General features: G+C 37.6%; 1 protein-coding gene and 1 pseudogene across 12 annotated transcripts in view; one reads left to right on the top strand and one right to left on the bottom strand.

Moving 5' to 3' along the window:
• Positions 1–5,763, bottom strand: part of LOC108178104 (nuclear transport factor 2 pseudogene) — a 92,847-nt pseudogene extending 87,084 nt beyond the window's left edge.
• The window catches only part of TRPM3 (transient receptor potential cation channel subfamily M member 3), a 1,000,643-nt gene that overhangs the window by 246,498 nt on the left and 730,619 nt on the right, over positions 1–23,526 (top strand). The window lies entirely within an intron of this gene.

Raw genomic sequence — 23,526 nt, forward strand, 5'->3', positions numbered from 1 at the left:
AACCACAAGGAGGTTTCACCTCACCCCGGTTAGAATGGCACACATCCAGAAATCTACCAACAACAGATGCTGGCAAGGATGTGGGGGAAAAGGGACACTAACCCACTGTTGATGGGAATGCAAACTGGTAAAGCCACTATGGAAGTCAGTCTGGAGATTCCTCAGAAACCTGAATATAACCCTACCATACAACCCAGCCATACCACTCCTTGGAATTTACCCAAAGGAAATGAAATTGGCAAACAAAAAAGCAGTCTGCACATTAATGTTTATTGCAGCTCAATTCACAATAGCTAAGACCTGGAACCAACCCAAATGCCCATCAACAGTAGACTGGATAAAGAAATTATGGGACATGTACTCTATAGAATACTATACAGCAATAAAAAACAATGAAATCTGGTCATTTGCAACAAGATGGAGGAATCTGGAACACATCATGCTGAGTGAAATAAGTCAGTCCCAAAGGGACAAATATCATATGTTCTCCCTGATCAGTGATAACTAACTGAGTACCAAAAAGGAAACTTGTTGAAGTGAAATGGACACTATGAGAAACAATGACTTGACCAGCCTTTGTCCTGACTGTTGAAAAACAACTTAATACTTTATCCCTTTTAGTATTTTTTGTTTGTTTGTTTGTTTGTTTGACAGGCAGAGGGACAGTGAGAGAGAGAGACAGAGAGAAAGGTCTTCCTTTTGCCGTTGGTTCACCCTCCAATGGCCACCGCGGCCGGCGCGCTGCGGCCCGCGCACCGCGCTGATCTGATGGCAGGAGCCAGGTGCTTCTCCTGGTCTCCCATGGGGTGCAGGGCCCAAGCACTTGGGCCATCCTCTACTGCACTCCCTGGCCACAGCAGAGAGCTGGCCTGGAAGAGGGGCAACCAGGACAGAATCTGGCGCCCCGACTGGGACTAGAACCCTGTGTGCCATCGCTGCTAGGTGGAGGATTAGCTTGGTGAGCTGCGGCGCCGGCCAGTAATTTTTTTTTTTTTTGTTCTACTTAATACTATTGGTTGAACTCTGTAATTAACAGACAGTTATTCTTAGGTGTTGAAATTTAACTGAAAAGTGATCCCTGTTAAATATAAGAGTGGGAATAAGAGAGGGAGGAGATGTACAATTTGGGACATGCTCAAGCTGACTTGCCCCAAATGGTAGAGTTAGAAACATGCCAGGGGATTCCAATTCAATCCCATTAAGCTGGCGTGTACCAATGCCATCTCACTAGTCCCAGTGATCAATTTCTGTTCACAATTGATCATAATGATAGGACTAAGAGTCAAAGGGATCACACAAACAAGACTAGTGTCTGCAAATACTAACTGATAGAATAAAAAAGGGAGAGAACGATCCAACATGGGAAGCGGGATACACAGCAGACTCATAGAATGGCAGATGTCCTAAACAGCACTCTGGCTTCAGAGTCAGCCCTTAAGGCATTTGGATATGGCTGAAGAGCCCATGAGAGTATTTTAGGCATGGAAAGCCAAGACACTCTGGCAAAAAAAACCAAAAAAACAAACAAACAAACAAACAAAAAAAAAACAAAAAAACACCTATATGAAAGAGCTCTGCGAGTGAGATCCCAGTGGAAAGAACAGGTCATCAAAGAAGGAGGTACCTTTCTCTGAAGGCAGGAGTGAACTTCCACTTTGACTATGACCTTGTCTAAATAAGATCAGAGGCGGCAAACTCAAAAGGCCTCCATAGCCTTGGCAACTCATGACAAGTGCCAAGGGTGATTACTGATGCCATAAACAAGAGTGTCAATTTGTTAAGTCAACAACAGGAGTCATTGTGCACTTACTCCCCATGTAGGATCTCTGTCCTTAATGTGTTGTACAATGTGAATTAATGCTATAACTAGTACTCAAACAGTACTTTACACTTTGTGTTTCTGTGTGGGTGCAAACTGTTGAAATCTTTACTTAATATGTGCTAAATTGATCTTCTGTATATAAAGATAATTGAAAATCAATCTTGATGTGAATAGAAAGGGAGAGGGATCGGGAGAGGGGAGGGTTGCAGGTGGGAGGGAAGTTATGGGGGTAAAAGTCATTGTAATCCCTAAGCTGTACTTTGGAAATTTATATTCATTAAATGAAAGTTTAAAAAATAATTGAAAAAAAGTAAAAAAAAAAACATTTTGATAATTAGACAAAATGGTTTTTAAAATTTTATTTTAAATGGACAAATAAAGATTGCATACTTTTATACAATATATTTTGAAATAGGTATTCAAATATATTAGCCTTTGTGTCATTAAAATTGGCTAAATCAAGGCAATTAATATTTTTCATTACCTTAATGCTTTCAATTTTTATGATGAAAATACTTAGAAATTCTCTTAACAGTTTTAAAGTATATATTATCCTGGTGTTAACTGTAGTCACCATACTGTGCTGTGGAACTCCTGAGCTTAGTCTTCTTGTCTCAGCATGTGTGAATATGCTTTGACCAACATCTTTCCAGTCCTCTCTGTCCCAGCCTCTGAACTCACTGTTTCTATGCGTTCAATGTTTATAGATTCCATACATAAGTGTGATTTTCTTTCTGTGTCTGAATTATTTCACTTACCACAGTATCCTCCAGTTTCATCCATGTTGTCACAAGGGGCATAATTCCCTTCGTCTTCAGAATAGTATTTTAGATGTGTTTATATCACATTTTCTTTATCCACTCACCCACTAGTCAATACTTAGGTGGATTCTACATCTTGGGATTGTGAATAACGTGGCAGTGAACATGGAAATATCTCTTTTACATACTGACTTTCTTTCCTTTGAATATATGCACAATGATGTGATTTGAGGGTTCTATTTTTTAAATTTTTTTATGACACTCCATACTATTTTCTATAAAGGCTGTACCAAAGCAATTTCTAGCAGGAAACATTTGGTATGTATGAAGAGGCATCACATTTTAGTATGTGTGAAGAGACATTGAAATTGTAACCTAAGACCAATTATACCAACATTGGTACTATTCACATTTTTGGCCATGTAATGTTGTGCTATAAGTGCCTGTCTTGTGCATTGTATACTGGTTATAAGCGGCTGTGTGTGGGTTGTATATTGGTTACAAGCGGCTGTGTGTGAGTGGTGTACTGGTTACAAGTGGCTGTGTGGGTATGGTGTACTGATTACAAGTGGCTGTGTGTGGGTTGTGTACTGGTTACAAGTGACTGTGTGAGGGTTGTATACTGGTTACTACTGGCTGTGTGTAGGTTGTTTACTGGTTATAACTGGCTTTGTGTGGGTGGTGTACAGGTTATAAGTGGCTATGTGTGGGTTGTATACTGGTTACTACTGGCTGTGTGTGGGTTGTGTACTGGTTACAAGTGGCTGTGTGTGGTTTGTATGCTGCGTAGCAGCATTTCTCACCTCTACCAAGTAGTTGACAGTGGTACACACACACACTCTCACTCATGAAGACCAAAAATATCTCCAGATAAGCCAGGACTGAAAAATTCTTGCTGGCTGAGAATTACTGACTTAAAGCATGTTGGGTGATTGCTTGACTACTATAAAGCAAAAGTTGGCTTTGAGTCAGTAAAACTCTCCAAATAGTAAGAAAAATTACTTTTCCTTTATCAGTTCAAACATGTTCAACATCTTATTATGAATCCGATCTGAAGGATACAAATACAAATAAGAAAGTGCTCTCATGGACTTATATTTTAATAAGGAAGGCAGACACATGAAATAAGCCATCACTCTAGAGGATTCAAGTGTAGTTGTGTAAGGTTGAGTCCATAGTACTGTGGCAGCCCAAATGATGTAGAATCAAATTTGGAATGAAGAACACAGGGAAACCCTATAAGAATCTCTGAATTATTTTCAGGCCTCTTTTTTCTGGATTAAATCTACTCTCTGGGAGATGTGGTTTCTGCTAGCCCTATGGATACAGAGAATTCATTAATTTTACTTACTGAAACCTGCTCCCAATAAAAATGTAATAATTTTATGTAGAAAGAAGTTGGTCAAAGGTGATGACTTTCACAGAACTAATCAGATTTGATATGGGGACTGATAGGAGCAACAGTGGTTGATAGTACAAATTATCATAATTTTCAGAAATGTGAAGAAACCAGTGTCAAAGAAACAGTGTTATAGCTTGGAAGAAAATGGCCAGATTTCAGAATGGCAGAAAAAAGTCCAGGAAAAAACATTTATTTTACAAATGGTCATTAGTTTTCATCTATTGGAAGGCAGAGGATCCGAATGATAAAGTCAAAGTGAGAAAGGAAGTGGGGGTGTGAGGATGGGTAGAGATCAGTCTTCCATCCACCTGTTCATTTCCCAAATGCCAGAAATGGCCAGGGGTGGGCTAGGTCAAAGCCAGGAGACTGGAACTCCAACCAAGTGTCCCACATAGGTGGCAGGAACCCAAGTACTTGACCCATCATCTGCCACCTCCCAAGAAGCTGTATACAAAGCAGAGGAGCTAGGAACAGACACTCCTATAGGGGATGTGAGTGTCCCAAACAGTGGCTTAACCTGCTGCCCCACAAGGTCCTCCCGCAAAAACCTTTCAGTTTCCTGATATTTGGTGTCTACCTTACGTGAAAAAACAGAACAGAGACTTTAGGAGGAAGCTTGTGTCCTACCACAGTTGGGTGTGATTGGGAAAACTAGAACAGGAAATAAATTCAAAATAAATTAGCTTGAATCTACATTTTCCTTTGAAGAAACAAGTATTCTAATTTTAAAAATTGTGATTCTATTGTTCAACAGGTTGATAGGAAACATCAATTTTTTATTTAGTTAATTATTTAATGAGAGGATCTTCAAAAAGTTAATGAAAAATGTGTATTATGGAAAAACTATGCATAAAGTTCAAAATTTTTGCACCAAAATTGCTTACCTTTTAATTTTATTTTCCTAGAATTTTTGGAAGCTTATTTTCAAAGCTTCCAAGTATAAAGGACAGCATTGTGGGACTGCAGAAAGTGAGGAAGACACAAGCACTTTCAGTCTTGTCAAGGATGTAAACACAGAAAAGATCGAGGCAGTTCATCAGAGGGTGAGGTTAATGTAGTGGGGCACTGGAGATGAGGAAGTGAAGAATTACAGCTAGGAATGAGGTAAAAATGAGCATCAACTGGTCTTCTGTCTGATTTCCTAAGCGCTAGTATTTGCATGTCTACAGGATGAGTTTTCCATGCTTGCATCTCATATTGGATTAATTTCCTGCTAACGTGCACCTTGTGAGGCACAAGTGATGGCTTAAGTAGTTGGGTCCCTGCTACCCATGTGGGAGACTCAGATTGAGCTCAGCCTCCTGTGTTTGGCTTGGCCCAGCTCTGGCTGTTGCAGACAATTGGGGAGTGAGCTGTAGATGAAATTGTCTTTCGGTCTCTGCTTTTCAAATAATTTTATTTTTAATGAAGTCAACCATTAGAATTAATGAAGCTGGGAAGTAACTTGTGCATGGCTACAGTAGACTTGTCAAGTTCATGCTTCTCTGAGAAAATGAAAAATGGAAACTTTCTCTAAAAATGAAAGAATGCACTCTCTTATCTTCCCATGTGTCATCTAGCCATCTTGTGCCAGTAGTTTACTGATCTTTCAAAGTAATGTAAATCATGTTACCCCTGTGATTGTATTTCTTAAATGACTTCCCATTACTCTGACATTGAAAATCATATTTCTTTTCACCACCTGATGTTGCAGTGATGTTGCGGGGACTTGCACCCTCCTTGATCTCTGACCCCAGGTCATGCCACTCTCCTTGTTTACTGTCCTCAGCTACTCTCATTTCTTCCCATTTGAGGACTTCTGCATATGCACATGTGGCTACATCTCTGTTCCCTCTGGTCCTGGCTCTTGCCTCTCCATATACTCTCTGCTACTCAGGTTTTATATAATTTAGTGTCATTTTCCTAGAAAAGTAAAAGGACATTTTCCTACAAAAAGTTCCTATTCAGATCTTTGTTCAATTTGTCCTTTGTATTTCAAAGCAATCCTCTAGAATAGGATTGTCTGTTTGGTTCTCTAATGCGGCCTTGAACAAGGCATAAAAAGTAGTGTATGTGCGTGTGCTCTTGCTCTCTCTCTCTCTCTCTCTCTCCCTCCCTCTGAGTCCCTCTCTCTCTCTCCCTCCCTCCCTCCTCCCCATATATATAGTATGTATATATATATATATACACACATACATATATATGTATATATTCTAAATGAATAAACAGACACATTTCTTCAAATATTTATCACCTACACTAAGTTGTCAGCTTCTTAGGGACAGAGTCATGGCTGTTTTGCACACCATTGTGTAACCAAGATCTGTATCCTTGTTCATTGAAGGAGGTCAGGAAATATTTTTTGGGAAAAAGATAAAAAGAATTCATCTGATGATTTGTAAGGTCCATTTCAGGTTAACAAAAATGACAGCAATAACAATGAAAAAAGCCTGTTAAATTTTCCAGGAGATATTACAAGGCTAAGTAAATGTCTGGTAAGCTAACTTTAAAAATCATAGCTTCAGGATTAAATACAATTGTAAATATCAATTTAATTTGAGTTTCTTATGGAAAAATTTCCTAAAATCATTTATTAAACCAGATATAATGTTTAAACATAATTCTTCTTCACTATAAAATTATGATTGACACTCATTCCATTATTATTATTTCTTATAATCTGTCTTTAAGTGGCATTATAAAGGATATCAAGGGCATTTACTCTGTTAATGGCAGTTGGGCGCTATCAAACTTTAAATTATATAACACATAAAAGACATTTCATGATCTCATTTTACAAGTCTGAAATGATTCCCAATATTGGCCACCAGATGGCAATGTCTGGGAAAAACCGCTCCCATATGAAGAATTCTTTCTTCAGCCACTTGATGGCACCTCTCCTTTGTTTTCAAGAATTGGCCCAGGCATCCTGGTTCCTTTGGTGTTCCCCGTCTGCATGGCTTTCTGTTCTGCAGTTCTTTCCCGACCCCAACATGCAATCCTAGTCATGTGTAAGCTTTCCTAAAGAGAAGGTCTTTGAAACACTCCTTTGAAGGATATTCATTGTGAAAAATTTTCATTCTGTTTAAATTGTTTGAAGCAGAAGAAATTTTTTATTCTATATCTAAAGGAAATGGAAAGATAAGTAGGACTCTTCAAAAATAATGAGAAAATTATGTATGTGTAAGATATTAGAGTATCTGTATGATATTTGTGGTAGAAGACTTAAAGATTAGCATGTGTGGTAGCATCTTGTTGAACTGTATTAAGATTCCATATAGAGATCTTCAAGCTGTGTTGTTTATAGTAAAACAGAATATTTTAACTTCTTTCCTTATAAGAACCTTTTCCTGATTTTGTTTAATATTTACAGTAAAAATATATAAACACACCTAAGCTCCTGCTTAATTTAGACTTTAGTTTTATTGTATTTCAGACAAATGAATGTTTTAGTATATACTTTTACTTTTCTCTCTCAAGGGCTGGTAAATTTTTTTCTTCTTATATCCTCATTAACTTTTTGATTTGGCTTCACAGTAGGATATTTGGTTGCATTTTATAAAATGAAGCTTTGGTTGATTATGTTTTCCAAGATCACTCTTTCAGAGTATTTTAAAGATACTGCAGATAAAATTTGCTATTAGGGTCTGCAAATGAAATGAGCAACTTTTCCAAGGGTTATTTTTAAGTCAGAAAATATACTGCATATGACACATTGTTTTTGTTGTGTGCAGTTTTAAAAAATGATGAACTCTTAAAGCTCATTAGAGATTATTTACTTTGAAATAAATGTTTTCCTATTTTTCTTTTGTGAAGATTTTTATCTGTGCATGTTCAAGTGACTTTCCATTTCTACTTTGTCTTATATGATGCTTCTCTTTACAAAGTCCTCCTTCTACAACACTTGAAATACATATTTATGCTCTTGCAAGTGCTTGCAAAATGCTGATACTCAGGGAGTTGACACCGTAAGTAGCTGTATAAGTGTATTGCACTGATTAGCATTCCTTGTAACACACCACGGGTCTGCTCAAAGTGCCTTGGCTTGAGAAAATCAAATAGACAATAAAATTGTGAGTAGCTGGGAATATGGATTTTTTTTCTCTTCTATGGCACCCTTAAATCAGCTAAGATAGGATTTGCAACAAGCAACAACAAGACAAACAAATGTAAATGTCAACTGTGGTCAAATATAAGGGAAATGTGTTCTCCCACACAAGAAGTATCAAGGAGTGTGAAGGTTCTAGGTTGGTTAATACAGAATCTAAAAGATATCCTTTCTGTCTTTCCATTCTACCATCCCCAGTCAGCTTTGTCCTATCATTTGTTCTCATGATTTTGTTTCTAGGAGTTACATTCAAATAACAAAAAATGTTCACAGGAAGGAGAAAAAGATCAAACTGCACCCAGAAGCCATGCACCCAACTCCCTCAGTCTGATTGACCATGGTTGGTATTATATCTCTTTCTGAATCCATCTATGGGAAAGCAATTTGATTCCCATTATTGTCTCTACCAATCAGTTTATCCCTGAGTCACACAGTGGAGGGGGCATTTGCCAATGGAGAACAACTAAGAAGGGCAGACAGATTTTGATTGGATAACAAAAACTTTTTGACCCCTTACTTCTTAAAAATCAGCTATCAAAGATTTAGGAGAACTTGAACTCGTTTATTAATCAGTGAAGCAATGGTAATTTTAACTTTAATGAGCTGTGCACTCTTGCACAGTGCTGATTTATCAGCCTTAGAGATTGTGCTGTCTAGGGAAAACGGGTTTCCTTTTTCTCTCCTCAGTTCTATGGCACTTACTTGGAGGCCTTCATTCTTGCTATTAAAATAGCTTAGTAAAAATAGCTTAGATCCCTGTAAAAATGAAGAGTGGGAATGGGAGAGGGCATGGGTGGGTTGGGGGGGTGGGGAGGAAGTATCAGCGTGCTCCTAAATCTGTATATATGAAATACGTGAGACTTGTATAACTAAATAAAATTGAAAAAAATAGATTATTTGTTGTAAAACGAAGATTTCAGGTGCTGGACTTCCTTGCTTTAAGAGCAGATTCATAATTGTTGATCTCATATCTCTGTCAGAGATGATTCTAGAACATCATCCATGGCCAGGCTGCAGAAGGAAATCTACTCTGATGTTCTTCTATCTCATTTCTCAAAGCTCTTCCTTCATTGTCTAGTGTCGCTGAGCAAGTAGAGTTTAACTCATATGAATTCCATCAAGTAGTCTTCCCCTTTGTCATCCGACTCTCCTCCAGCCCTCTACTTTCGAGGGAGAGTTCCCCTCCCTTCTCCCAGTGCCAACTCTTTTGCCAGTGGATTGGATTCTCTTGTTTCTCAACCCCTTGAGCTTGTTGTGCAAGTTCTCCTCCAAGTCACCTAGGCAGACACTTTGGACTTATCTCTGACCCTTTCCTGGATTGCACATGTAATGAGTGATCAATTCTTATTGGTTCTGCCTCCAGGTGTCATATTATCTATCCCTATTGCCACTGCTGATTCGTGCTGAAGTAATTTCAGATTCTTAGAGCTGAATAAACTATGTTCCCTGAATCTAGCTCTTCAAAGTCTGGCATTTGACATAGAATTTCTATTTTGCTATGTTTTAGCTTTATTAATATCTCGAGAGGTAACCTTTTGGTAATCTATATTTGCTTTTCAGTACACTAGAATTACATGGTGCACATAAAACCTGAAGAGGCTAAAATGGTAGTAACTAACTACCAAAGATAGAGACAGTAATAATTAAAGTGTCTGTCAGCTAAATCTTCCTAATATTAGGGTGGATAAATTAGAACTGGGTAAATTTACAGGGGCCAATTTTGAGATGGCAAAATAAACCCCATTATTATTCATCCCTGAAAGTAGGTTGATATAATATAGGTGAATGTCAGTTAATTTTGTGAAACCAGTTATTGGTATAAATGGCTGTTAAATACACACTTGATCTTAGCCAAAAGGCTGAGAAGTGATGCGTAAATGGCTATTAAATAAAACAGTTCAATTCTAGGTGTGTTTGCTAAAACCATTCTTTTATAATTTTTTTCCCTGTTGGCTAAAATCTCAGTTAATCTATTTTATTTTATGGTTAATATGGAAGCTCTTGATAAAACTTTCACTGGTATGTGCTTATTTGTGTGAAGGAGCAGCACCTTTATTGATTTCATATGTATTATAAACAAGGATCTGTTGCCTGTTCTACACTTGGCTTCATTAATTTAGTTCATTCACAAATCCAAAGTATTCTCAGTCTTGTTTGCAGACTTGGGAAGCATAGATTTTCTTTTCTACTTGTTTTCTAGAGTATAAATACTTTAAAAATAAAACAAAAATCATTATTAGAAATCTATCAGGCTAGGCCAGCACCTGGCTCACTTGGCTAGTCCTCCACCTGCGGCGCCGGAACCCCGGGTTCTAGTCCCAATTGGGGTGCCGGATTCTGTCCCGGTTGCCCCTCTTCCAGGCCAGCTCTCTGCTGTGGCCCAGGAAGGCAGTAGAGGATGGCCCAAGTGCTTGGGCCCTGCATCCGCATGAGAGACCAGGAGGAAGCACCTGGCTCCTGGCTTCGGATCAGTGCAGCATGCTGTAGTGGCCATTTGGGAGATGAACCAACGGCAAAAGGAAGACCTTTCTCTCTGTCTCTCTCTCTCTCTCTCACTAACTCTGCCTGTCAAAAAAAAATCTATCAGGCTCTGGAAAGAACATAAAACATTCCTGTGTATCTATGATGGACTAAGAACTGGTCTTTCATTGAGTTAATTTATCACCCACTGTTGGATCTCATAAAGGAAATATTAGGCAACCAAATAATGATTCAAATTATCCAGAAATCCATTTTCCAAACCTCCATCTAAATCCTATTATATAGTTTTAATGTTTTAAATGATATTTAAAATCCCAATCACACTCCAGTTGCTTCTTTGTAAATGTGTGATTTGTATGAAGCAGTGTTCTGCTTCATTGAGAAAATTGAAACCACTCTTATTTGTTTTTTTAATGTGGGAAAAAAAGGAGTATATTGTGATGTACATGGTATGATTCAGTGAAGCAATATTTATAGCTATATACCAAATGATATGATATCCACACAGTTTCTATACCCTCTGTATTCACTTCCACAAATGAAAGAAAACATGTGATCATTGTCTTTCTGGGTCTGACTTGTTTCACTTAGCCTAATGAGCTCCAGTTCCAAGCATTTTTTGAAAAATGTCAGGATTTTATTATTTTTTATGTCTGAGTAATATTCCATGGTGTTTTCCATGCATGTTTTGAAAAATGTCAGGATTTTATTATTTTTATGTCTCAGTACTATTCCATTGTGTATATATACCACATTTTCTTTTTTCTAATCATTAGTTGATGAGCATTTGGGTTGAAAGCTTATCTTTGCCTTTTTGAATTGAGCTTATATAAACGAGATACCTGGGAGCCCAGGTATCTCTTTTATATGCTGATTTTACTTCCTTTGAATATATTCCACTGAGTGCAATAGCTGGATCATATGGTAGGTGCATTTTTAGTTTTCTGAGGTATCTCCTTATTGTTTTCCATAATGGTTGGACCAATTTGCATTCTGAATTGGTACAACAGTGTATTGGGCACCCTTAACTCCACAACCTTTATTGCTTTTTGGATAATAGCCATTCTAACTGGAGTGAAATACTAGCTCATTGTGTTTTTTTAATTTGCATTTCCCTGAAGGCTGATGATACTGAGCACTTTTTTATTTGTTTCTTATCCATTTGTATTTTTTCCTTTGAAAAATATCTATCCATATACTTTTTCCCATTTATTCACTTAATTGTTTTTTGTTACTGAGGTTTTTTTTTGAGCTCTCTATATATTTTGGATATTAATCCTTCATCAGATGCATAGCTTTCAAATATTTTCTTCTGTCCTGTGGATTGTCTCTTTATTTGGTTCCCTTTGCTGTGTTAAAACTTCATAGCTTTATTTAATTCAATTTGCCCACTTTTACTTTTATTTTCTGGGCCCTTGGATCTTACCCAAAAAGTCTTTGTCTATGCTAATATCTTGAAATGTTTGCCCTATGTTTTCCTCTAGTAGTTTGATGGTATCAGGTCTTAAGTTTAGATTCTTAAACAATTTTGAGTTGATTTTGATATAGGGTGTAAGGTAGGGATTTTGTTTCAAAGTTCTGCATGTGGAAATCCAGTTTTCTCAACACCATTTGTTGAAGAGACTGTCCTTTATTCAGGGAATGCTTTTAGATCAATTGTCTGAGATGAGATGATTATAGATGTGTGTGTTAATTTGGGATATTTTTATTCTATTCCATTGGTCTGCATGTCTAGTTTCATGCCAATACCAGGCTGTTTTGATTATAATAGCTCTATAATAGTATGCCTTGAAATCTGGTGTTTTGTTGCCTACACCTTTTTTTAATTATTATTGCTTAAGATTGCTTTGTCCTTTTTGGAGTCTTGTGTTTCTGTGAATTTTAGGACTTTTTCTAGTCCTATGAAGAATGCTCTTAGAATTTTGATAGGGATTGCATTGAATCTGTAAACTGCTTTGGGTAGTATCAACATTCTGATAATATTAATCCTTCCAATCCATGAATATGGAAGATTTTTCCATTTGTGTGTCCATGTGTGTGTCATCTTATATAATAAAAGCCAGTCATTAACTTCATCAGATATTCTTACCTCTGCTTGTCTTCCATAAACTTCTCATCTATTCCTTCCCTCTCAGGGCAGTTGAACCTTCTTTTCCAGTGTTGACTCTATACCCTTGTATTTAACATGTTTTCCCCCTAACCTTTCAGCTTCCATTCTTCTAGTTTCACAGGGCTAGATGCTTGGACGTCATTGACAGTCCTTTCCCAGAGCTCCTTATCAGGAGAGTACTTACTCCTCTTCATTCATCTTCTCTATAGTTCTGTACAATTCTGTTTGCATTCTTACCACGGTTGCCCTGATTAAAGCCAACTTGTTTGCATGCCCTTCTCATTAGTACTTTATTCTTATCAATTGCCTCATTAGTGTTTTTAAAGTAATAAAAATTATATAACTCTATGCCTCAAGAATTTCATTTTCTGCCTCCCTGTGGTCTGAAGAATAAAATTTAGAAGTCTTCAGATTTCATTCCTACTCCCCATTGGTCTGACACAAAACAACATTTCTAATCTCTTCTCTCAAAATATTGTTTGATCTACGCACCTTGGGCTTGCCAGTGCTATGTCAGTCATTGACATAGCCATGATTTTCATGCTTCTGCTCATGCTCTAGAAACCCATAATAGCCTCCTTGCCAACTCTACTCATCCTTTTAGACCCATTGTAAATGTTACCTGGATTCTTACAAATCCCTTCTCCTTATCGTCAGACAAAATTTACCAAACATTCTCTGTACTACTGAACCAAATTCCTTATAGCACTATCCAATCACTTCACTTATCCTGCTTTTTATTGTATATAGTAATTCATCTGCATTTTCCCCATTAGATGATCATACTTTCTACTTCCTGCCTCAAGCACTTAGCATAGAACATGGCAGGAACTCAGTAGCATTTGTTGGAATGAAATTACCTAACATTCAAATAGCCTGGTTATGTTTTGATGTGATTTTTGTAATTTTATAAAATTGTACAGCTCTCTGGTGTTCAATGCACTGGTTGTCCCAAATGGCTTATTTTTCAGGGTAGTGACTCCTTTACTTTTCAAGGCAACATGAGGTGACTTGGTGTGATTTACATGATTTACCCCAATATGCATTACAAAGACTATCCTGTGTTGAATGTTTTGTGAACAAGGTCAACAGAATTGGTAAGAGCCTGAATGCTGGAATCATAATGTCTGGATTTGAAATCACTCTTTTGAGGTTCAAATTCTTTTAAGATTTGCTTATTTATTTTCAAATCAGATTCATAGAGAAAGAGGCAGGGTGGGAGATGGCGAGAGAGATATTCCATCTGCTCGTTCATCCCCAGAAGGCTGTAACTGCCAGCACTGGTCCAGGACAAAGCCAAGAGCTTCATCTGGGTCTCTCACATGGCTGGCAGGGGCCAAACACTTGGGCTATCCTCTGCTGCTTTTCACTGGCCACCAACAGGGAGCTGGATTGGAAGTGCAACAGCTGGGATGAGAACCTGCACCCCTATGGGATGCCGGCATCCATAACTTCACAGGGCTGGCCTCGAGATTCCATTTCTTAATGTTCAAATTTTGAGTCTTAGTTTTATACTTGAAAGGGCTCCCTGATTCAGACTCCATGCTTTATAAAAGACTGTTCTTGCTTCCTTCCAGTCATCATATCTTCCTTCAAAAGATTAGGTTGTCATGTTACCAATGGGACTTTGTTGACTGAAGCCTCGATCTCCCCTTTAAGAAAAAGCTCTGGATTTCAGACATCTTCTACCAGATGACCTGGATTTACAATTCCAGAATCTACATGGACCTGTTTCCCCAACCTGCTTTCTTGTGGGTAGACCACAGGCACAAAGAAATGCAGTCTGAGCTTAGACAAGCAATTTGAGATATATACAACCTGTATGCATCATGTCCCTTGCAGTGTGGGATGCAGCCTGGGGTGCAGATAGGAGAAGTAGGCTAGGGGAAGGGGATCTACAATGGTCCATCCCTGTGTCTCTAAGACCCTGGGTGGAATATGAGGAATTTAAGAATTCAAATCAAACATGCTGTTACATGTTTTTGTGAATTATATCACCAATACCAGAGTGGAGTGCATATTTTAGAGTACATCTGAGAGGGCATCAAAAAGTTCATGGAAATATGTATTGTGAAAAAAAAAAAAAACAACTATGGGCTGGAGTTGTGATGGAGTGGGTTAAGTCCCCACTTGCAATGACGGCCTCTCATATTAGAGGACCAGTTTGAGTCCCGGTGGTTCTGCTTCTGATCTAGCTCCCTGCTAATACACCAGAGAAAGAGCTGGGCCCTCTCCAGCCACATGGGAGACCCAGATGAAATTCCAGGCTCCTGGCTTCTGCCTGGCCCAGCCCTGGCCATTTTGGGGCTAAACTACAAAATGGAAGATCTTTGTCTTGCTGTGTCCCTCTCTCTCTCTCTGTTACTCTGCTTTTCAAATAACCAAGTCTTAAAAAATATGCATGTGTTTCAAAACTTTTTGATCCCAAAATAAAATTTTAACTCCATTATTTCCATAGACATTTTAAAATTCCCTTTTAAAACATTTTATTAGCTTGATTTAAAATATTTGAACATTTAGACTTAAGGTGTATGGCTCTCCATATTTCTTTTTTCCTTGGCCTGGCATATGTTATAGGCTGTAGAACTGAAAAATTAACACTTCTCTCTATTACAGGTTGACAGTGTAGATTAATTATGATTATATGATCCTAGCACATTGTCTGGTTTTTAGTTAATGATCAATAAGTATAAACTCTCAATAATAATGATATGCTGTACACTTCATTCATTCAAAATATATTTATCATGCACTTGCAATGTGTTAAGCACAATTTTATATGAAAATGACAGGATTCCTGCCTTCCTAAAGATTACATCTATAGGAGACAAACTCGAAAGACAAAAACAAAAACAAAATGGCAGATTTTCAGATGATAGCAAAGGTAGTAATAGAAGACGAGCTGTGGTGCCAGAGACTGATAGAGCAGCACTAGGCAGTCAGGAAGGCCCTCTCTCAGGAGGTCACGGATGCGTAATGCACATGACAATAGCTAGAAGGAATTTCTACTTGGAAGCTGCAGAACGAAGACTAGCAGGTGCAAGGGTTCTGCGGCACTAAGGAGCACAGTGAGATTGGGAGCAGTGTGGACCAATGTACAGTGTGTGGTACATTCTACTTGCATCATATTCAGAATTCCTTCATTGGAATTTCACTGTTCACAAAAGTCAAGCATAAATAAATAGATCACTTTCCCTGTTTAATCTTGTAATGACCAAGACGTTTCTGAGTGCTGCTGTGCAAGTATCCCAGGGTGCTTGCCTGTGGGGACTCAGGCATTTCCTCACAGAACTGACCATTTCATGGACTCAGCCATCATAGAGCTGGAAGTCCTGTAGATGATGCAGTCATTTGGTAGTGACAAACTGCACTTGTGGAGTTTGTAACCTAATGTGTATGTGCCTAGGTTTCATTTTGGCTTCTTGTCTGTACCACGGCCATGCATTGTGTGTAGATTAGTATCCTGTACTACTAAATGGAAACAAAAGAAGCTTATGCTTGAAATGTTGCTTCCCATATCTGTCTGCTGCAAAACAGAAAAATATTTAATGCTGTCGAGAGGCAGTGATTTCCGAAGTTGACATATATGCAAATGTGAGTAATGTTTTTGTCTTAAAATCTCCTTCCAAAAGCAATAATGTATCTGAGTCATTCTGATTGTCTGTGCCCACTGGCACAACAAGCATTGCTGCTCAATATCTGATGAAATGAATGTCCTGAATAACGTTGTGTGAGCTGGATTTTAACCTTGAACATTTTCAATCAGTACTGATTGGCACAAAGTCCACATTTGTCTATTTTTTAAACCTTTATCTTTAAAGTGAGACATTATCTCTTACTCAATGCGTATCCATGATTTCCATTTATTGCTAGATGAGTTTGGATTTCATAGCATATCCAGTCAGTATGCTTAAGAAGCAATAGCACATTACATAATAAAATTCCAATATATTATATAAAAATTTTTATGAAGATTCAGATTTTGATCCAGAATCTTTTTGATGTTGAATCAGTTGAATGTTTGATTAACATACAGTTAAGGAAAAGGCCACTGGGATTCCAGTGAAAGGAGTGACCAGGAGCAAAAGCAAGAAAAGCTCCGGTAGCTGTGTCAGTGTTTCTCCTGGAGAAGATTTTAGACATGAATGTGTGCAATGAGAGAACTGGTGAGTGTGTGATTCCCTGAGGTTCAGAGTCTGTTTGAAGGACGCTGCATTGAGATGAAGCGATGTATTAGGTTATTAACCTTAAACCCTATAGAGAAGTGATAATTCCGAGGTGTTTTCCTCTATTTGCATTTTCTCTTGGATGTCAAGTAACTCCGAGCATTTTAAAAGCTTTTTATGTCTTTGACGAGAAACAAAATAACGTTAAAAGGACACGGAGTTCTTGATCATCTAATGCTATAAGCACAATTTATATTGTAGGAAATTTTTAACCTTGAAAATTCGGTACCCTACTAAGAAGACAAAAGAGTTCAATTAAAATTTTGTCCCTGCCATGACCTAGATACCACTCCATGAATCCTTTTAATGGTCAAATCGAGGATGAGTAGACTACAGACTCTGTTGTTTTGTTGCCTTTTGTTTATTCCCCAAAATGCTGGTATTCTCTCCACCCTGCTGTAATCTATCCAACCACCAAAACTGATTTTACAAAATTCTTCAACAAATTAAATGCTTTTTCAAGTAAGGGAAGACATATTTGTTGTTGTTGTTTTAAATTCTGGGTGTTCAGTGAAAAAGTTTAAAGTTGTGTTGACACTTTCATGGGCTATCAGTATTGGAGTCAATATAGACTTGAGTAAAAGATGTTCAGCTCAGTCAAGCCATGTGGTGAAAATGTTTTGTGTTGGCTAGCAGTCATAGCTGATGTTACACTTGTTCCTCCTCTCATCAAGGCCACACTTCTTCATGGCTTTGGTAAATGGGACACCAGGGATCAAACAGTGAACACGGCAGCTCCTGCCCTCCAGGAACTTGTCCTTTCTCCAATCTCTTTTCTTGATTGTCATTTGAAAGAGTTTAACAATACTTCAAAATTTCTCCAAAAGAATCAAGATAATTACTCAGTGATGAAGTAGAAAATTATTTTTAAGTCTACAAAATTAATTTTTTAAAAATAGACTTTCAATGAAGAATCTGACATAGGTATAAAAATGGTGTACATAAGTATCCTGCAGTTCCAGGGGAAATGAAACTGCACATTTATGTAATGAATTTCAAGATGCACAAAATAAGCCCTCTGAGCTATATTTAGATGACATAAGGGTCTCTTCAGTTAATCCTTGACAAAAGAATGAAACCTTTCAAGCGAATAAATTCTTATGTAGCAAATGTTGTGAATAAACTCCACAGGCTGTCCTAATTAATTCTATTTTTGAAATCTCTTTTTAACAAAGATATAAATAAGAAAACAATCTTTGAAAATTCCATTTTGTGAGGCTCTATCATGGTGATATAAACTAGTTCCAGTGTGTGATTTGTACATTTGGTATGCTTAAGGATGTGGAATTGATAAATTGCATGGAAGTATCTCTTCTTCATCCCTGTTTAACTAAAAAAAAATGTAAAATGATCAATAAATTATCCATTCTAAGAATTATACATTCTAAGGACTGAATGTGAATTGTGTTTCCTGTTGAATTATATGCTGAGTTTTATCAAAGGAAACAGGCAAATATTTCCTGTAACTAATGTAATCCCTATTTTGGCTCATGATTTTGGTATCAAAACGTGGTTTTGCTTTTACATTTTTGCTAATATTTAGGAAAGTTGACTATTTACAGAATATCCATTTGATGATATTGGATAAATTTATGGATTAATATAGTTGAATAATTTTTCTGAGAAATTTCACAAAGCATACCAATAATTATAATGGTAAATCTGTTCTGCTATTTTAGTATGGGGAATGCTATAAATTAAAATGGATTAAGGTTGCTATATTTCACAGCATGAAGTATTAAATATTTCACATTAAATTTGTAGCATCAGATGTTTAAAGTGCTATTATTTTGCCTTCATGGGAAGGATGTAGGGAAGGCCTTCCCAAGAAGAGAGATACATTCGGTCTGTCATGCTCATATTACCTTGGGAATATTCTAGTCTGAGATCTGTTGTTCCCTATTGTAGTTTGTTGATCACAGGTGCAATTAATAGAGAATACTAAAGATAATATTAATACTTCTTAAGACAAGGGTTATCAATTTTCAAGTGTTATTTAAAAATAACATTAATAGTTTTGAGGTGTGCATGGGAGAGAGAAAGCCTAACTACCCCTCCACAGATGGGGAGCAGATGGTTGCTGGTGTGATGTGATTTAAGTATCCCCAAGATTCCCTTCCCCTTGAGCGTGTGTTTCTTGGCAACTATCACACAGTCTTATTAATAAAAGATCAACCAATTAGAGATGCTTTGAGTTTGTAAGACCCTTTTGACAAATAAATGATCCATGAAGGATAAAGTTATATATTCAAATTTTATATTGGTGGTATTTGATCACTGAAACTACAGAAAGAGGGTATTGTTAGTTAGGAGATGTTGGATGAAGAAAGTAAAGTTCATTTCAAAGCATTGGAAATGTGAAAAGAAGTAAGACCTGAGAGAGTGGGACACAGATGGCCAAAATCAACTGAGGGTTCCATGAGATAAAGTAGAAGGATGTCATGGCTGGGTTTCACTTTGAGTCATTTCCTAGGATTGAGTTAATCACTTCTTTTACATCATTCTGTAATACTTGGATTGGGGGAGAGAGAGTTATAATTTCACCTGAGTGAGGCAATGGTATGCAAAGAAGGAGGCCAGACTTAATCTGTAAAAAAGTCAAGCATCATTTGTGGCAGGCATTATCCATTACCTATGTGAGATAGAATAAAAGTAGATTTGCCAAGGAGAAAATGGATGCCCTAATAATTTTTTGCTGCTTACTGAGATTTTCTTCTTCATAGAAATGCTTGAGAATATATTATGCAGCTGTAGAAAAGGTGTTACTTTGAAAAACAGGTTGAGTGTCTGCTAATCCTTCACTGCAATGAGCATTAGAAATTTAACAGGTATAACTCATACCCTTTTAGGGGAGATATGAAGGGGAAAAATCTGACAAGCACTTTTCGAGAGTGTTCTCATCTTTTGCTTGGGGGATTCGTGCTTAATTGAAAATGATGTGAAAAAAAAAAAACTAAATTCTACCAGATGCCTAGAATTATAAAAATAGAATTCATCTGTTATAAATAAAAGTTTTAAAAAAGGACTTTCTGTTAATATCCTTACTACTTCTCCCTAACCACCTGGTAAGTTGATGCAGCAGAATTCTGAAACCATAGGCCTGTGTAAAGAAAGGCTGTACAAAATCCCAGAAGGAAAATCTTTCTAAAGCATATATTCTAGAAAATGTTGCTATCATATTGGACATACTCTAGAACTCTGGTCATACTATTATCACCCCATTCAGACAAAGCCAATGAACCCTTGATTCAAGATTATGACTTGGGAGATCTGAAGGACACAAGGTCTAGTTATATCCAAATTTTATACAGCTCAATACCAAAACAGGCCTTTATTTTTAGCAGTTTGCTTAGCAGAGAGGTACATAATTTCTTCCAATTGGGACAATGAACAAAGGCATAGCTTATGATTTGAAATGTAGTAACATCACCCATCTCCAGAGGATTATCTGGAAGTTTGGGAAACAGTTGAGGAGATATGCATAGGAAATATCATTCTTTTGAGTCTTGTTAAATGAAATAAAATTATTTATTTTTATAAATTTACTTTTTTCAAGAAACCTTTTATTTAAGGTATACAAATTTTATGCATTTCATAAATATAACTTTAGAAACACAGTGATTCTTCTTACTGTACCCACCCTCCCACCCTTCTTCCTCCTACCTCTCCTATTCCCATTCTTATTATTTACTAATACCTATTTTTAATTAGTTTTATACACATTAGAGTAAACCTATACTAAGCAAAGAGTTCAATAAATAGTATGGAAAAAAAAAACTGTTCAACTGTTCCTCATCAGTCAAAATAAGGGCTGTTAAAAATCATCACATCTCGAAGTGTCAATTGAACTTCTAGAGATTACTTTTTAGGTACTGTATCAGTTACCATAGATCAAGGAGAACATATGGTATTTGTCCTTTGGGGACTGGCTTATTTCACTAAGTATAGTGGTTTCCAGTTCCATCTATTTTGTTGCAAATGACAGGGTTTCATTTTTTTTTTAACCACTGTGTAGTCTTCCATGGTGTATATATCCCATAATTTATTTATCCAGTCTTCAGCTGACAGACATTTGGATTGATTCCATATCTTAGCTACTGTGAATTGAGCTCCAATAAACATGATGTTACAAATAACTCTTTCATTGGCTGATTTTATTTCATATGGTAGGTCTATAATCAGACTTCTGAGGTATCTCCATAGTGTCTTCTATGGTGGCTATACTAGCTTACATTTCCAATGGTGGACTAGTTTACCATTTTCTCCACATCCTCACCAGCATTTGTTGTTCGTTGATTTCTGTATGAGAGCCATTTTCACTAAGGGGAGGTGAAACTTCACTGTGGTTTTGATTTGCTTTTCTCTGATGGCTAGTGATCCCAACCATTTTTTCATGTGTCTATTGGCTATTTTGATTTTCTCTCATTTCTTAACTGGGTTGTTTGCTTTGCTGTTGTGTATTTTCTTGAGCTCCGTATATATTCTGGATATTAATGCTTTATCAGTTGCATAGTTTTCTTTTTTTTCTTTTTTTTTTTTTTTTGAAAGGCAGAGTGGACAGTGAGATAGAGAGACAGAGAAAGGTCTTCCTTTGCCATTGGTTCACCCTCCAATGGCCGCCGCGGCCAGCACACTGTGGCCTGTGCACCGTGCTGATCTGATGGCAGGAGCCAGGTGCTTCTCCTGGTCTCCCATAGGGTGCAGGGCCCAAGGACTTGGGCCATCCTCCACTGCACTCCCTGGCCACAGCAGAGAGCTGGCCTGGAAGAGGGGCAACCGGGACAGAATCCGGCGCCCTGACCGGGACTAGAACCCGGTGTGCTGGCGCCGTAAGGCGGAGGATTAGCCTAGTGAGCCGTGGCGCCAGCCCAGTTGTATAGTTTTCAAGTAATTTCTGCCATTCTGTTGGCCACCTCTTCACTTTGTTTAGAGAACAAATTTCATGTAGTTCATATATACATTTTTTTAATCTTTAAAATCTTAAAAAAGCTTTATTTATTTATTTTGAAAGAGTTACAGGGAGAGGGACAGAGAGAGAGAGAGAGAAATCTTCCATTTTCTGATTCACTCCCCAGATGGCCACAATGGCCAGTGCTTGGAAGGCAGAAGCCAGAAGCCAGGAGCTTCTTCCAGGTTTCCCACATGGATGGCAGGGGCCCAGACACTTGACTCATCTTCTGCTGGTTTTCCTAGGCCGGTAGCAGGGAGCTGGATCAGAGGTGGAACAGCCAGGACACAATCTGGTGCCTGTATAGGATGCCAGCATTGTATGCAGAAGCTTTACCTGCTACCCCACAACTCTAGTATATAGTTTTAAGGATACAGTTATACATTTCAGCATCCCTCTCCCTGCCACCATCTTTCCTCCTTCCTTTCTCATTATTCTTTGGATTTTTTTTGCAAAAACATACTTTAATTTACTTTATAATAAGAAGCTTAATACTCCACTAAATAAAGAATTCAACAAGCACAAAGTAGAAAGATCACTGTTTCTCAGGGGTATAGACAAGGGCTGTTAACAATAATCAAATCTCAAGATGCCAATTTCACTAAAATTACATAATTACATTTTGTACTCTTCATTTTAGCTATCACACATCAGAAAAACTTTGAAATTTGTCTTTTTGTGACTGGCTTATTTCACTGAACATAACTATTTCCATTTGTATTTATTTTGTTGTAGTAGACAGTATTACATTCTTTTTACGGCTGAGTAGTATTCCATTCATATTTTCTTTGTACAGTCATAAGTTGATGGACATCTGGGTTGATTTCGTGTCTTATAAATTATGAATTGAGGTGCTATACAAATGACTTTAGATGCTCTTTCATACACTGATTTCATATCCTTCAGTTAAATTCACAGAAATGGAATGGCTGGGTCATATCATAGATCAGTATTCAGATTTCTGAGGAATCCCCATGATGTCTTCCATAATGGGTGTACTACCTTACCTTCCCATCAACAGTGGATTAGGGTACAGTTTTCTTCTCACCCTTGCCAGCATTTTTTTTTTATATTTGGATGATAGTCATTCTAACTGGGGTGAGGTGAAACCTCATTGTGTTATTTTTAAACATTTATTTATTTATTTGAAATTCAGAGTTACACAGAGAGACAAGGAGAAGCAGAGAGAGAGAGAGAGGTCTTCATTCTGTTGGTTCACTCCCCAGTTGGCTACAACAGTTGGAGCTACACTGATCTGAAGCCAGGAGCCAGGAGCTTCTTCTGAGTCTCCCATGTGGGTGCAAGGGCCCAAGGACTTGGGCCATCTTCTACTGTTTTCCCAGGCTGTAGCAGAGAGCTGGATCGGAAGTGGAGCAGCCAGGACTTCAACTGGCGCCCATATGGAGTTCTGGCACTGCAGGTGGTGGTCTTACCTGCCATGTCACAGAGCTGGCTCTCATTGTGGTTTTTATTTGTATTTTCTTGATGGCTAGTGATCCTGAGCATCTTTTCATGTGTCTGTTGGCCATTTGTATTTTATCCTTCAAAAAATGTCTGTTCATATCCTTGTCCCATGTATTAAGTGGTTTATTTATTTTGTTGTTGTTGAGTTTCTTCAGCTCCTTATATATTCTGGATATTAATCCTTTATCAGATATATAGTTTGAAAATATTTTCTCCTATTCTGTT

The sequence above is a fragment of the Oryctolagus cuniculus genome, chromosome 1 (assembly GCF_051225735.1).
Source record: "Oryctolagus cuniculus isolate XC-2025 breed Fujian yellow rabbit chromosome 1, ASM5122573v1, whole genome shotgun sequence".
Lineage (NCBI taxonomy): Eukaryota > Metazoa > Chordata > Mammalia > Lagomorpha > Leporidae > Oryctolagus > Oryctolagus cuniculus.